This window comes from Lepisosteus platostomus, chromosome 21 (genome assembly GCF_059453375.1).
Source record: "Lepisosteus platostomus isolate fLepPlt1 chromosome 21, fLepPlt1.hap1, whole genome shotgun sequence".
Classification (NCBI taxonomy): domain Eukaryota; kingdom Metazoa; phylum Chordata; class Actinopteri; order Semionotiformes; family Lepisosteidae; genus Lepisosteus; species Lepisosteus platostomus.
In genome coordinates, this window is record NC_142631.1 from 10,933,521 (window position 1) to 10,949,912 (window position 16,392).

Sequence of the window (16,392 nt, forward strand, 5' to 3'; positions counted from 1 at the left end):
CTAGAAGGTGCTTAACAGCCATTGTTAGCTGAATTTATTAGCTTGGAACTTATCCCATTATAACATGTTTAAAAACCTCTTGCACAGTCACTCTTTCATTATGCGTAGCAAGAAGCTAAGAATCTATCTGCGTAAGCAACTGATTTAAAAATCTATTGTTATACTGCTATTTTGGCTAATTGGTACTGTTCCTTTTACTTGTTTCTGGCAACAGGTTTCACTTGTTATCCTCCATCTCCAAGCAGTTGCAGAACTAGCTTTGCAGTAAGCTTTACACCCCACTAATAAGTTTCCAAAGGCACTTCCTTCCTTGAACTGCTGTCCTGAACCTATATATAGGTTAACAATGAATGTGGAGTACACATGACTAATTTACTATAAAACACTGCTGAGACCACATTAATAATTGCCGACAGAACTGCAACAAATACCACAATCCCTTAATAAAAAAGTTTTGAAAAGCATGTTTCCACATCACCTGAAATGAATTTCTCTAGCATGGAGAAGAAAGTCTTCCCATCTAAAAATATATTCATTGTCACACACTAGAACTCTCACATTTGTTTTTTACTTGTTTCAGTGATTTGTAATTTAAGTTAACATGCAGAATTTTAAATAAATCATACACTTTAACGAGTAAAAGCCTTTTTATTACAATCTTATAGCTCAATGTACTGCAATTCCCTGGCTAGTCTTTGTAAAACACACAGTATTGTTTTATAACGAGTCGTGCTGTTATTTTACTAATAGATTCATACAGCAAAATAAATACATAAATACTAATACTAATGTTAGTAATAAATTTAAATAGACATCAAATTACCATTCCTTTTCTCTATGAACTGCTAACTTAGCAGTGACATAACTCTAATGTACTATGAAGGGTTAAGCGATTTTTTAAAAAAATACAAAAAAGGAAAAACATCTGAATCATGACGATTCCAAAATGCCAAGCAATTCAAAGCCGCCCCATTCACACATCAATAAACTTGGCAAAACAATCCTCTGTAGATCTCACAAGAGTGAGAAACAGTTGTTTCAACACCTTCTCTCCTAGCACCGATATCCAGAGCCTTTCAATGCAATGCTATAAAAAACATTTTTGGAAGCTCAGAACTAAACAGCAAGTTTCTGAAAGCTCATCTGCAGCCTCCCTCCACCAGAGTTTTGTGTCCTTACCTCAAATGTGCTTTATTCTGAAACAGACTTGGAATTTCATCCTCATTTGCAGTAAGCCAAGAGCAACAAGTTGTAATGACATGCAATTTCCCCCTTTTTTTCAGCTCTTCTCTTTCAGGCAGGGAACCACAGAAATCCCAGTTTAGCCAGAAAACTCCTGCAGTGCATGAAACCAGAATGTTTTGTTCAGGTCCTTTTTTAAAAAAAAAGGCAGAAGTGCTTTTTTCTTGAGTACAAGACCCGTTTGAGAACTGGAGAAAGCAGGCTCAGTTAAAGTGTGCTCTCTATCTTTTTTTAAGGAAGCACTGCAGGCAGCTGTATTCCCCACTCCAACCCCCTCAGGCAGATGGTGTGCAACACTCTCTATGAGCTGAATTCCTAGCAGAAGACCGACCAATCAAAGACAAGGTTCTCGGGAAGCTGTGCTGAAAGGCCTAGCCTCTACTCAGACTTGTGTTACACTTTTCAATGGCAACAGTGCAAGATGAATGACTGCAGACAATGAGAGAGCATGAAAAAGTAAAGAAACCACAGGGTGTTTGTTGGTCTGTGAGTTTTGCTTGTTTTAGGCTGAGGGAAAAAAGCACAGCAGTCTGCTGGATTGTTTTCTTCAAACTCATATTGCAAGCAAATTGTTCTGTGTTCTATCACGTCATAAAAACCAAACACAATGCTCTATTTTTGGACAGCAACAGAATTCCATAATGTAAGCAAAGCTTGGAGGTAAACTATTCACAGTTTCACAAAATATTCATTCAGTTTCATCATCATTTTAAAAAATCTACTCATCCTAGAAAAGATTTAGCAGTGGTGAATTTTGTTTGTTTCTTCAATAGTTGTACATTTTTGCATTTTTGTTTTTATGCATGCCTTTTTATAGTATGTATGCCTTTTTATAAAGTACAGTTCTATGTTTATGGGGGTCTACAGAGTGATCCATCATCATTATCATACTTCAGTCAGACAAGAATGTAATACTAACTTAAACTTTTTCCTCCAGCCCCAAACTTCGTTTGGCTAATTTTTTGCTATACAAAAGACAAGCACTTAAAAAAAATCTGGAGCTTTGTCACTGCATCAGGCAGCATTTTAGAAAATATACAATCTGGCTATTGCACTGCATCTTTGCTGATCATCATTATAATAAGACCAGTAGCCTGCAGGTGGAAAAAGCACAAGGATCTCAAAAAAGGCATGTTAAAGTTAGGTCAACAGGTCTAAAATTGCAAACTTTTAGCCCAAGGACTATCAAATTTAGTTCCGAGCTTATGGGGAAAAAAATGAACTGATTAAAAAAGCATATCTGAAGTTTTCATTGTTATGTTCCTTAGCCTTGACATGAATCATGAGTGGGAGTGAACATTCCTCTCTGTTAATATCAATTAATTTTCCCTCTGTCCATCTCTGACAATGAACTTCCCCCTTAAGTCATTTCTGTACAGCTTCCCTTTTTCTGCCTAACACAAGAAGAACACCACCAGTCAATGATTCTTCATTTCTCTGAGGAAGAGAGAGCCAGCAACTTTTTGCATTTGGGATTTCACTGGGTGGAAACAATAACACCAGTAAACAGGCATTCCAGCAAATTATACTCCAGCTTGTACCCAAAAAATAAATAATTGTATAGAAATAGTTGCCTTTTCCACCCACTGAACCAAGGAAACAAAGAGGAAACATATACAGTAATTAAAAGAAAATATTAAAAATTGGAATATTTTTATGAATTATTCTAAATCCCATAAAATCAGAAAAGAAATGTACAATGCTTACTGTCATAACAATACCTTACACAAAATGCCATAGAGATTCTATTTTCTATGGGTAAAGTATTAAGGGGAAAAAAACTTGATTAAAAATACTGGGATATTCATAATTAAAGGTTATCTTATAAAACATTTGAGATGATGCAGTCTTTTGGAAGCTAGCAGCCCTTTAATTTAGTATCTTAATTAGCAGCTTGTTCCTGTTCACAAGTGATTCTATCATTAGGGATTCTCTGTTTTCCTTGTAAATGAAATGGCCTCCATTTCTAATTCTGCTGGGAGGAAACAAGCTATGTAGTCTTCCACCGCAAAGTGGGGTATATTTGTCCAGCAAACCTTAAAAAGGTGAAACGTACACTTTGTAAATTGCTCCAGAACCTATTTTGAATGGTCTTTTTTTCCTTTATATTGCTTTTTTTAAGCTAAGGAGGTGAATCAAGTGCTTCTTGCTAAGGTGCAGCAAGAAATGGCCTCATCTTTGTGGTGAACTCTGGACTTTTCTTTTATCCTGCTTTGTTTTCTTGATTTGGGGAGAAATAGAGCTGGTGAGAAAAAGGACAAGTTAAGTTACAACAGTCTAACCCAAAATCAGGTCTGCATGTTTTTCCTAAGCTGCAGTGTATTATGTGTGATTAAAATTCATCCCCCTCTTCATCTTGAAATTCTATTAAAAAGATATGCGAGGCAGCTGAAGGAGATGATAAAATTCATATCTTTACATGTGGGCTTCTATTCATCTGTCACTTTTATTAGTGATGCAATCGATTAGCATTCCAACTTGCATTTAAAGCAAAAAAAAGCACCTTATTTTCTACAAAGTGCTGGGGGTTCAGTAAGATTCCACTGACACCTTTTGGACACAACTGATGATGTTCAATGATTAAAACCAGAAAACTGATGAAGGCATATTGGACATACTCTTAACTCCTCATTACACTGCCCTTTTAAATATCTTAATAAAAGCAATTTTATGAGACGAAACATCTGACAGGTTCATGTTTGTACTGTAAATTCATAAAAAGCAAAATAACTAATTCAGGAACATTACAGAAGACAATGTGCTTAATAATTTCTCCCAACCTAAAACCTAAAAGGTCAGAACGATCCTTGTGAGACCTAAAATCTACCTGAAGGTACTGTAGTATTCTTTGATTCTTAAGATACTGTAGCTGTGCAAACCATTAGAATGGAAGATATTTGTAATGAGGTTCAGTAAGCTTAGCTGTTCATATTTTTAGAAATAGCATCCAAGAATAAAATATATACTGTATCTTTGCACTATAAAGCCATGGCTTCCTTGGTGTACCTAAACTGGATAATTATGGTATGCACTAAGGTTACAATTAAACTAGATACCGTATAATTCACAGTGCAGATAATCAAACTGGTTTATGCTACGAATATCAGATTGCAGTCCAATGCAATGCAGGATTACAAAAGAAACCTGTGAATAATAAGTATCCTGGCTTTGATCATCCTCCCACAAATCCATCCAATTAATATTTATGCTGTTTATCTGCATCAAAAAAAAACATCCCTGCAAGAATCACAGGCTGATGGAGCCATCCCCACTCACACTGTAAAACAGTGTGTTATGTTTAGAGAATGTTAGAAATAAATCCAATCCAGAATCATCCCACACTTCGGCTGGAATGTTTACTAGGAATGGAACTAATTCATGGAGCAGTTATAGTCCTAAAAGACAACAGTTTCATTTACTTTGCATCTGTATTTTATAAACGTCAAAAAGCATAACTGACAATCTCGGCCTCAGGACCACTGTAAGTGTTTCCTCTGATGGTAATCATTATTTAGGCAACTGTTCTGGCTGAAACAAACTTGAGAGGCGCATTAGAAATACATTCAAAGGCAAACGACTTTTTTCACCGCATCCCCCTCACAACCTTTTAATATTTGGCAAGGAGATGACATTCGTCTCCATACATTTTTCTTCTGGTGAAAAACGTCCATCTCCTGCCACCAACGGGTAACTGCACAGAAAGTACATTTCACTTCCATATTTCCATTTCCACCGCTGCTACAGACAAGCACATACTGAATAGTCCACGAAGAAGTCAATTTCCAGCCCCTGGTCAATATGCTCTGATGCAACCAAATACAAAGAAAAACCAAGTCAAGTCATTGAAATAAAGAAGAAAGATGATGCCAGTTCTGAACCAAATAATAGCTGATGAGGAACTCAAGCATATTAGTCAGAGAAATGTGCATTGTAGTGTATACCACACCAGTGTACTGTACTGTATTTGTTAATTTGCTTACAAATTACAAGGGGAAAAAGAATCCTACAGTACCTCAAGCTTTTATAATTAGCTAATGCATCGACATTTATTCAAATGAAAAATTTCCATTTTTGTTCTTAAAGTAACCATATTATTAGAATCCACATAGAAAAAAAAACTTTGCATTCACTTATTTTGCTTAATCCACCAGAATGTCATAATGTAGTTTCTCTTGTTGCCAATGTGTTACAGAAGTGTTTGTCCTTTCGGTACTGTACTTTTCATCCTATATGGCCATTTAATTCCAGTGCCCACTGTACTCTACTCACAGTACTCACTGTACACTGACAAAGTGTTTTGTCACATGAATTATCTGTTTCTGCATTAAAGAGAAAAAAAAGCTATGTCCCAAAAGTCAGATCAAACAGAGAACCGATTCAGATGAAGCTTACTGGTCCCATAGGGACTCGGTGTAGAATACTGTATATATGTATCTATAGTATAGGTTGTCACTACCTCTCGTTAGCTAATCTCAGTGGTGAGTGGCGCAACCTGGATTCAAAGCATTTACCTTCAGGCTCTAGGACTGGTAGGCAGTGTACTGTACTGTATATTCTCACAAATGAGAAAGTTTTTATTTAACTGCATCATTATAAGTGCTTCAACATGTTCCATAAATATTCCATAAGACTGATCAGAAGCAAAAGAATAAAATATCTTTCAGTCGTCACCGAACAAGAAAAGGTTTCAAAATATCTAATAACTATTGCAGAATAAAATCCATCATTCCTTTAAGATTTTCCTGCAACTAATCTGTTAGGTAAAACAGTACAGACATCTCTAAATATCCACAGTGTTCACTACAAATACAGGACATTCTAAGTTAATAAGAAAAATGTGATTTTATTTACTGTGGTGTTTCATCTCAGTAAGTAGTTTCAACTGAAGGTACAGTATCACTAAGCATTTACCTAATCCTATATTATGAGTGATTATAAATGTGACTAAATTAATTCACTCAAGCCTGGTGGCAAAGAGAGATTTCAAACCACTGCATTCCTTCCACTTTTTTCTATCTTCTAATATTACAGTTGCTTTTCAAAAATCATGTGAAACAGACTATAGGTCTATGAAATTCAATTAGATCTTGAATAATTTGACATAAACCTATTTTCAAGCTACAAAACATACTGTACAGTACATTCATACATTACGTACCTTGTACTTGCAATGCATTTTAGTATGACTCTACAAATAGTAATTAACCTTGTGTAACTGTAATTATTGCTCAGTTAAAAATTAAATCTAAGCTCCACTCTGCTCGTGTTCCTGAATAATATTTCATTTACACCATCCGAAATGGAAATTCTCCAGAGTACCTTACATAAAGATTTAAATCTTGATTAATCATTTTGTCAGTTTAGAAACTTTCATTTCTAGACCACCCATGAATTCAAAAAATTAACTTGCGATATCATAAAATCTGACAGTGTGATTAGATCATATAAGGTTATTAATACAGATTCACACTTTTTTAAAGATATCGGAAATGGATAGTTACTAAGAAATTGACAAGCACAGCAGTTACCCACATTCTTAGTAAGAACGCATTAATAATGTAAAATTAAAACATAAAACTCCATGTGCTACAAAGATGATTTGTTTTCACTCGAAAGGCCTTGCACTATACAGTAATTACATTGAACGTGAAACTGGAGATGAGATTTATCTCATTATCACCACCAAATACAACAGGGCAAATTTACCATTTGAAACAAAACTTTATAGTAAGACATCCATCCCCAAGGCAGAAATCGTTTGAGATGGAAGATTTGTACAGCTGTTTTTTCCAACAAAGACACTTGTGTGCAACATGTGGGGCCACTGCAATGTTCTACAATATAACAGCCAAGTAATTCAATTTGTTTTCCAAAGGAATTCACACTCAAAACACAAGTTCAATGATTTTTTTTTGTATTACAGGGCCCTACACATTGCAAAGTCTGTCCAAGACTTACAGACCCACTTTTTCCAAATACTATAAAAGAACTGTGTTACATATTAAACCATTCATTTAAATTAAAGTGTGAAATTAAGCTGTCATTTTAAAAAAAGTAATGAAAATAAATGGATTTGGAAGTCTTAAGATTTGGAAACCCAGTCTGAAGTTTTCATCCAACTTTACTCCTCTCCTTTAATAATTCAGATGACTGCGTTTGAACTACATTAGAATGGACACAGCTCAAAAGTACAGCCTTCTGCCAGTGCCAGCACAAACGCTTCTGTTTTCCTCTTGAAATGTATTTGTCAGAGTCATTTGCCTATGCGAGTCACACAGTGCGTTACAGGAGAGCCAGCACTGACTGGAGAAGTGATATGGTTGTCTCAGGCAACATCGGAGTCCAGAAATACCCAGGCTGACTCATGTCCACCCAACTCTGCCATAAGTCAGAAAATGTATTGACTGCTGCTTGGGGAGTCCCAGTCAAAGTCAGCAAATGAGATAGCCCAAGTGCAAATTACAGATGTCTAGACACAGTTTGCAATCCACACAAGACCCTTGCTAGTTAAGCCACTTTGAAACATAAATACATAAATGCTTTAAAGAAAGTTGTGACAAAGAGCTGGTGCATATCCCATCACATGTCCTGTGAAGTTTAACAGAAATTATCCTTTGTCTTTATCAGCCTAGAAAATAAAGTAATTTTCTTTGTTCTCTTGTACTGGGAATATTACTGTAAATAAGTATTTCTGTGTATTGGTTGATCTGTATTCGTATTACCTGTTGTGGATCCACACTGTTGTGTCTATCTGTTTGTTCCACCATGTTGTATCAAAGTTACAGAGCCTATCCCACCCATGGATTAAATGGAGACTACAGTACCTGCCCATCAAAATGAGATGGGGGTGGAGCTTACAGAACTAACCTACAGTAATACTCATCGTGCAGCAAGTTACTCTTGTCTTTCTTTAGTAACTGCCTGGTGTCCTCTTTGAAACCTACAGTTTACTATTTTTTCTAATGGTTTCTCTTTTAGTAAATAATTTTATTTGCAGCGTCTGCTTGCCAGAACTAGTTTTTGTGACTTCTGTGACCACTCCTGGACTTGCTATGAGGTGGTTTTGTCAAAAAAGGTATCAACAGATTTCATAAAGAAGAATGGGAAAAGTCAAGGGTAAACACAGAAAACAAAAAGGCCTATTTACTTTAAGAGATGCTGTACGTTAAATAAATCTTATTAAGCAAGCACACAAGAAAGAAAGCTTTTTACTAATTCAGTTCTCAGTTGTAACAAGCAAAGCACCATAACTCATGTGTCAGGAAATTCAGACAATGCCCTGACAAGTAATATATTGTCATATGTTACAGTATGTTATAGTATGTTACATGTGGGATTAGTGCAGGGACTAATGAGCAGAGAATGCTGGGAAGGAAAGTCTAAAGCCCTATATTTATTTCTAAGTGGGCAGGTGATTAATAATTTTGGATATTTCTCCTTAACTTTCTTTGGGAGCAAAAAGTTTGTTTTTGTCTTAAATAAAGTCTAGATGGAGATCAATTCTAATTCTAGTTTTTATGTTGTTCAGCTTAAGGACTGAATTTGGTGAACCAAACTGAAAATAAAATTGTAAAAGTATATAAATGAATAAGTAACATGGAGCTTTTCATATCTTAGCGATTTGTTCCTAAATTTAACAGACTCATTTATAGTTCATGAACAAATTCTTGGAGTTTAGGCTACAGGTTGTTCATAAGCCACTAAAACTAAAGTGTTATCAAAGGCTGCATTCATTTTGGTCTGCTCCAGTTGTCCCAAAACTGCTGTCTGTAAACATTGAGCTCGGCCATTTGTCATAGCAACTTGTGCCTGGTGAAACAACACATACATCATAAACCTGAGAAGGAACCCAAATTTAACAGAATAGTCTACTGTTACAAGATACCAATTTAGCTTAGATATAGAGTGCAGTATCACACCTCAGTTTATTTCTGGCACCTCTTCAAATGAAAATTGTTATACTTTCACGAAACGCAAAGAAACACAAAATAAAATAAATACATGTTGAAAAGATAGACACCACCAATCTGACACCTTTCAGAAAATATAAGATCTCAATGGAGTCAAAACACAATGGTACCTGAAATGATGTTATTAATTAGGAACGTCTTAGCAGCACAGTTTTGAAAATGCATGGTATTTATGTAATGTAATCAATTCATACTGTTATGAATGCCCCAACTGAAAAAATATAAGGGGAAAATATTTCTTGTTGTTGCACATTTGAGAACAGTTAGCCCCTTTTCCTGTGCCATTTCACATTTTAAAGTAAAGTGTGATGTGGTATCAAAATAAGTCAGTGTTCACTTCAGCAAAAATAGTGCACTTCACATCTATTTTGACATGTGATTTATTGTATTACTTCATATTTATAGAATATTAACAAAGAATAGGGTAACATAGCAAACAAGCACAAACAGAACACATTATGGATCTGCCTTCAGTTTCAGGTCTATTATAATAGTCACATTTTTATTGCGCATCTCCTCAATTTCATATCCTACAACCATATTTATCTTTGAAATAAAAACAAGTATCCTTTTGAGAGAGGTAAACTAAATAAACGAAATATAAAAATCCACACTGTCTGTCTCCTCAAACATACGCAATGCTTGAGACTGCATGCAGGCTTGAGATGTACAGGCTTGAGAGCCGGTACAATGTATTACTGCTGCAGAGATAAGTAAGAGACAGTACGGTACATTGCTTTAAGACTAAAATGTCAGACAATGTCGTGGAAAAACACTCCTGGCCCCTGTCTTCTTCAGATTATCAAAGAATGACATTGAAACCTTTGTTAGAAATTAGGGTCTAGTATGACACATAGGCGGAGCGGTGGCTCTGTGGCTAAGGATCTGCGCCTGTGACTGGAAGGTTGCCGGTTCAAATCCCGCGGCCGGCAGAGGAATCCTACTCCGTTGGGCCCCTGAGCAAGGCCCTTAACCCTAACTGCTCCAGGGGCGCCGTACAATGGCAGACCCTGCGCTCTGACCCCAAGCTTCTCTCCCTGTCTCTGTGTCTGTGTCTCCATGGAGAAAAGCTGGGGTATGCGAAAAGACGCATTCCTAATGCAAGAAATTGTATAGGGCTAATAAAGAAATATTATTATTATTATTATTAATTTGTACTGTAAATTATACTGTACCTTCCATCCACCACAAAAAAGCAACACCTCTTCAAATGAAAATACTATTGAAAACAAAAGGAAATAGGGTAATTGATCTCTGTAACCAATAGAAAACTGTTCACCATTATATTAAGGAGGTTCCAAGAGTGTTCAATTGGGAGAAACTGGGAGGGACAGTTGCTCTGTTTGCTGGAAGCAGATGGCTTTTTTCAAAGTTCACTCTGAAATCCAATCCGACACACCTTTTATTTATTGGTTAAAGGTGACTAAAAGAGGTTTAGACTTGTTGACTCTAATTGATCACTGCCACAACTCCCTTTTCATGAGCTATTTTCCAGTTTTTATGAAGAGCCTTTTGTATTTTTTTATTCTAATTTGCTTATGCAAATTTGTATATGATATCTGTTTCAACATTGACACTTTTAAAACGGTGAATCTGATTTAGAACATAAGAGTACCAAGAAATACATGTGACCTATAAATAAACCTTCATCAACAACTAGTCTTGATGTCACTTTTTACATTATTCTTTAGGTTTCAATAACCTCAATAACCAAAATTGTAAATGCTTGCTACTGAATAAAAATGGAATCTGTGGCAAACCTTTTTTGTAGACTACAATAGGATTTCTGATTATTCTAGAATTTGTTTTCTCTAAAAATCAGGATTCCCTACTATTTTATTTCTTTCACAACAAAGTATTACCTGAAAGGCCCAATGATGTAAAGATGCACAATTATAAAAGCACTGCTAATGAACGGAAATGATAGGAATTGGATCTATATACAGTATAACACATAATGTTTTAGTTTCTTTGAATTTAAAACTGAAACTGTCAATATTTAATAAATACTGTATAAGGTAATTAGATTTTTGTCTGATGCATCAAGTTATTGTCCCACAATTTTAACCACTCATTTTCATCTTTCTATACAGTACGTTAAATAAACAATTTGAGAATGATTATCGTTATTATTACATTTTTATTACACTATCTAATGTTAGTGGTTATTTTCACAGCAAATAAAACTTTATCTTGCATTAAACACTTCCAATATTCATGGTAAGACTCTAACACTAAGGATCTGTACATTTTCACTCTCCATCCTCAATTCCTCAACGATTTACACAGAAAATTCTGGCATATTTTCATCAATGAATTTTAAAAAGCTAGAATAATTTAGCTTGCCAGGACAGGCTCCGGCTCCCCCGCAACTCTGCTTTGGATGAAGTGGTTAGAAAATGGGTGGATGCATGAATGGACAGCAGTACTTCAAATTTTTGTAAATAAAAACAGGATCTCAATCAAAACTTCCAGAGGTGCTCCGGTAAAAACATCGAATGAAAAGGAATTCAGCACCACACACAATCGGCCAATTATACCGATTACCACTGACGTAAACAGTGGTGTCATTTCATCTGGTTTATTAATCCTATGAGCCAATAAATTTCAACCAAATTTTTTAGATCTCATCAGTTTTCTTGCTGTATCAAGAAATGTCCTCCCACCTCTTGCTGAGATGCCTACTTTTACACAGCAGACGTTTCTAAAGTGAAAAAGATAACTTGCATGTACAATTCAAAGGCGAACAACCAACATGATAAAACTGATTAGGGGTCATGTTCTGGACCATGTTCAGATTAACACTGCTTTAGAAAGCCTGATGTTTTACAGGTCATTAACTGTCAATTCATAGTGGCCAGATATTTTCACAGTATGGCATCCAATGACAAGAAATGAGGAAAATTGGCTCCCAGCTGTGTTATTTTCATACCTGGTTTATGCATTAATACACCAGAAGCCAATTTGTAAATCTTTTGATCCACAGCAGAATGTGTCCCAGTAATACTTCAAGCTAATGACAGGGAACTAGTGAAATACTTTTAAAGCACAGGTACAGAACACTCTCAGCATAAGTCTTATTGTATAAATCAGATTCCACATGCTAATACATGATGCTTCAGTCTGCTATGCAACAGTATATCAAAAAACAATATTACAATATAGAATATTACAGTGTATACTCATGCAGAAGTTTAGCATGCCTTAGGGGGCATTAAGTTAAAACTTTCACTGTATTTTTTTTCTGTCGTACCTTTTTCAGACCTGTTGTACCTCCTGCAAATCATTTTATTTCAAAGGAAAAAAATCAGATTCCATTCATCTAAATTTCACTCTCCATTGTCCTTGCAGTAGAAATAGCATCCTGCAAAATAATGAAAAAGTCTAACTATTGATTTGGTCAATTTCCATAATGTTTGTGCTTAGGCAGTTTTCATCAGGCAATCAAATGGTAATACAAACGTCTGCCATGCTTTATTGCTGACTAGAGGATCCCTGAAATATGCCAGTATCCAGTTTAAAAGAAATAAACTCCTGGCTAAAGAATAAATCTCTTCAATGGTGATTCATGCAAATCGAATTCAGCTTTATAGTCCTCAGGGACGGAGGGCTGTCATAAGTGATTTTTTGACTTTACGAAGATGAAGATCAACAGTGGCTAACAACCACCACAGGGCTTTATGCCTTAGGCGTGCTTCCATTAATCTACAAGTTAATCAGCGGGGATAACATATTGCACCGTAAACTTTCTCAGAAACGATTGTGCTCCTCTGACAATGTCTTAATGGTAAGATACATCAAGCTGCTTAATCCTTGTACAGATTTTCTAGTGACTTTTGATGGGATTAAGCCAACAGTGAGGTCAATATCTCCCCAACCTATGAAACAGATTTTAAGTTCTTCTCCCAAGATTGCATGCATATTTTCAATATCTCAATTTTCTCCAATGGTTACAGCTTATATAACTGTTATTACTGTATGTACGAATTATACTTTGTCGATTTACTGTAATGTGCCAAAAGGAAATAATTTACTGTATGTAAAAGAGAAAAAAATAAATGAAAAACAACATATCTACTATGTCTTGTAAATAGTCTTGTTACTTCACAGTTTCCTATTAATATCTACTACAATGCCCTTTGTCACTTTACACAGTATACAGCAATGTACAATATACAGTACATTACATTCATGCACCCTTCAATGCCTAGAATATACACAGAAAGTATGCTGTCTCAATGAAAAGGAAACCATTCTAAAGTAAACATACCATATGAAGCCCTCTCCCATAGCTGTATCTAGAGTCATTGCTTTGTCATCTGCAACTGATATCTGATAGTCCACTACACACTTAGCATGTAGACGCCAGGCTGCATTCCAGAGCTTTCATATAAACTAAACATACTAGTTTATCGATTACAGGAAGTAAAGTACACCAACTGAAAATAACATGAAACCCAGCGGGTCTGGGAAGTCAAGCTGGAACCACAACTGGTCACTGTGGGAATCCTTACATTCCATATGACATATAGACTGAATGGCGGCACAATGGCACAGTGGCTAGCATCAGTGCTTCAATTCCAGACCTGGGGTGCTATCTGTGTGGAGTCTGTATGTTCTACCTGTGTTCATAGGGTTTCCTCTGGGTGCTCCGGTTTCCTCCCACAGTCCAAAGTCATACTGGAAGGTTAAATGACTTTTGGGAAAGCTGGTGCCCATGTCTACTGTATATGTGCTCTGTGAACACCTTACTTTGTAATTGGATCCTTGACTTCCTGACTGGACGTCCACAGGTGGTGAGGGTGGGCACCAACATATCCTCTACCCTGACTCTAAACACTGGAGCCCCCCAGGACTGTGTACTTAGCCCTGTCCTTCTTATTTACCCCCATTATTGTGTCGCCAGGCATAACTCAAACTCCATCATTAAGTTTGCGGACAATATGACGGTCATCGGCCTGATCACAGAAGGTGAGGAGTCTGCGTACAGGGAGGAGGTTGAAACCCTGGCAGCATGGTGCCAGGATAACAACCTCTCTCTGAACATCAGTAAGACTAAGGAGATGATTGTGGATTATAGGAAACATCAAGGAGGAGGTCACAAACCTAGCTACATCAACAGGACTGCAGTGGAGAGGGTCAGCAGTTAAAAATGGTATCTAAGCATTCAGTCAAAGATCAACAGATTACGGTACAGCTTCTACCTCCAGGAAATACAACTGCTAAACAGCCAACCTGCAGCTCCTTCAGCAACCACGCTAATGGTCAAGTTACATGGACACACAGTTTTCCACTGTATAGTGCACTATTTGGACATAATGTATTGTATACACCCTGGAAATGCAGCAGTTCTATTTATATTGAGTTTTTTAAAATTCAATTTTTATTGCACTATTATTATGGAACCTTATTCTGTACTTTTAGTTTTGTGATTTTTATTTTTATCCCCCCCACCCCACCCCGGTGAGCTCGCAGAAAATACATTTTATTGCCAGCAATTACTGCTGCACGCTGTATTGTTGTGCATTTGATAGATACACTTTGACTGATGGATGGATGGATGGATGGATGGATGGATGGATAGATGGATAGATGGATGGCTGTACTGCGGTCCCATCCAGGGTGTTTCCATGCCTTGCACCCAACTGCTTTTTCAGAACGAGCTCCGGCTCCCCTCTGACCCTGTATTGGATAAAGTGGTTAGAAAATGGATGGATGGGTAAATGCACCTAGCCTGCATGTTCTGACAACAGTCCTTAAACTGGAATGTAATGAAAAACAATGAAAGGGTTCATTTTTGTACTACTTTCGTATCTTCCAAAAACCCAGCTAAAGCCAAAACAGATGTACATTCATTTTTAGATTACCCGATTAAGAGACAGCTGGAGGCTCTTATTTTAATACGACTGAGTCAGAGCAAGTTAAGAAATATTAACAATGATAGCCTTCGCTGCTCCTATAAAGTTTTACTCCTTTACCAATGCTGTTTAAACCGGGTAATTCTACATTTTAGCGGAAAAACAGCTGAAGCACATTGACTTTCCATACACTAATTATTTCATTTGGGACTTCAATCTATTGCCCTACCAACAAGAAAATGTAAAGCACAACCTCGAGCCCTCAAATACACCTTTGCTGTATCTTTAACCTTGCCAATACAATCTCTTATGCCTCAGGAAAAGGTCATGACTACAATTCTGCCATTTGCACTTAATGAGAAATATACAGTAAGAACTGAGACCATCAATATAGTCATACAATTGGGAAATGAATTTGAGAATCCTATGGGCACATTTTGTATTTTTCAGATTCAAATTAGTATTTATGTAAAATAATATTTTACTGGTTTACTTCTGTTTACAAATACACACATACCTTGGAATTATAGTAATACAGAAATATATAAAAAATGCTCTCGTAATAAGGTACTGTACATGATTAAAACAGTATGGCAACTACTATATACACCAACCATAAGCGAGGCTTAAAATCATCTTGATAAAAATCAACTTAGTTTTCTTAATGTTCCTAATATTTACAGAACTCAGAAGCACATGGTAGATAGCCTGGCACATGTCCAAGGAAAGGAAAAAACAGTATGTTTAAACATAAGAGCTGTTCTGGTCTTGGTTTTGGAATCAAACCTACAGATTCTAACATACACATGCAACACACCTCCATACATGCACAGTGTACAAAGAAATGTCCTTTTCATTAAAAGCTGGGGTGACCTTTTCCAAAGGCCATGTCTGTTGCCTTATTTTTCTGTGTGTGTCACTAACAGAGGTGATGATAATGAGACAAGAAAACACATCTTGCAAGAGCAGTGAATATGTCCTGGGGGCTACACATACAGTGTGTATCAGGAATCAACTACACAAAATGGAAGTGAATGTCTACATAAGATGGAGCCATTGGACTGCGGCTGATGAATGTAGAGCACAAATAGTGTGCGATACATTTTGTAGAGCATGTAAAAATTCAGCGCATTAACAGAATTAATGATCTGCTCAGAAACGTACATCATTCAGTATCATTCATTCAGTCACTAAATAGACTGAATGTCTATACAGTAACCAATCTTTCAATACATAGTATAAAATGGTTTCAAGTGGTGGAGTGTTGCCCTCAGATCAGACATTTCCTGATGCTGAATAGAGGCACATCAAGTCAAGAAAAA

The 16,392-nt window shown here is 36.4% G+C and overlaps 1 protein-coding gene across 4 annotated transcripts in view; it reads right to left on the reverse strand.

Annotated features, from left to right (window-relative positions):
* The window catches only part of LOC148644032 (disabled homolog 2-interacting protein-like), a 365,146-nt gene that overhangs the window by 248,574 nt on the left and 100,180 nt on the right, over positions 1-16,392 (reverse strand). Inside the window, exon 1 of one of the 4 annotated variants that reach the window (XM_088615288.1) lies at positions 1,180-1,496. The exons of the other annotated variants lie outside the window; for them this stretch is intronic. The gene's annotated coding sequence lies outside the window, so the exon portion shown is untranslated. Of the gene's footprint in view, positions 1-1,179; positions 1,497-16,392 lie in introns of those variants that run through there. 4 annotated transcript variants of the gene reach the window in all.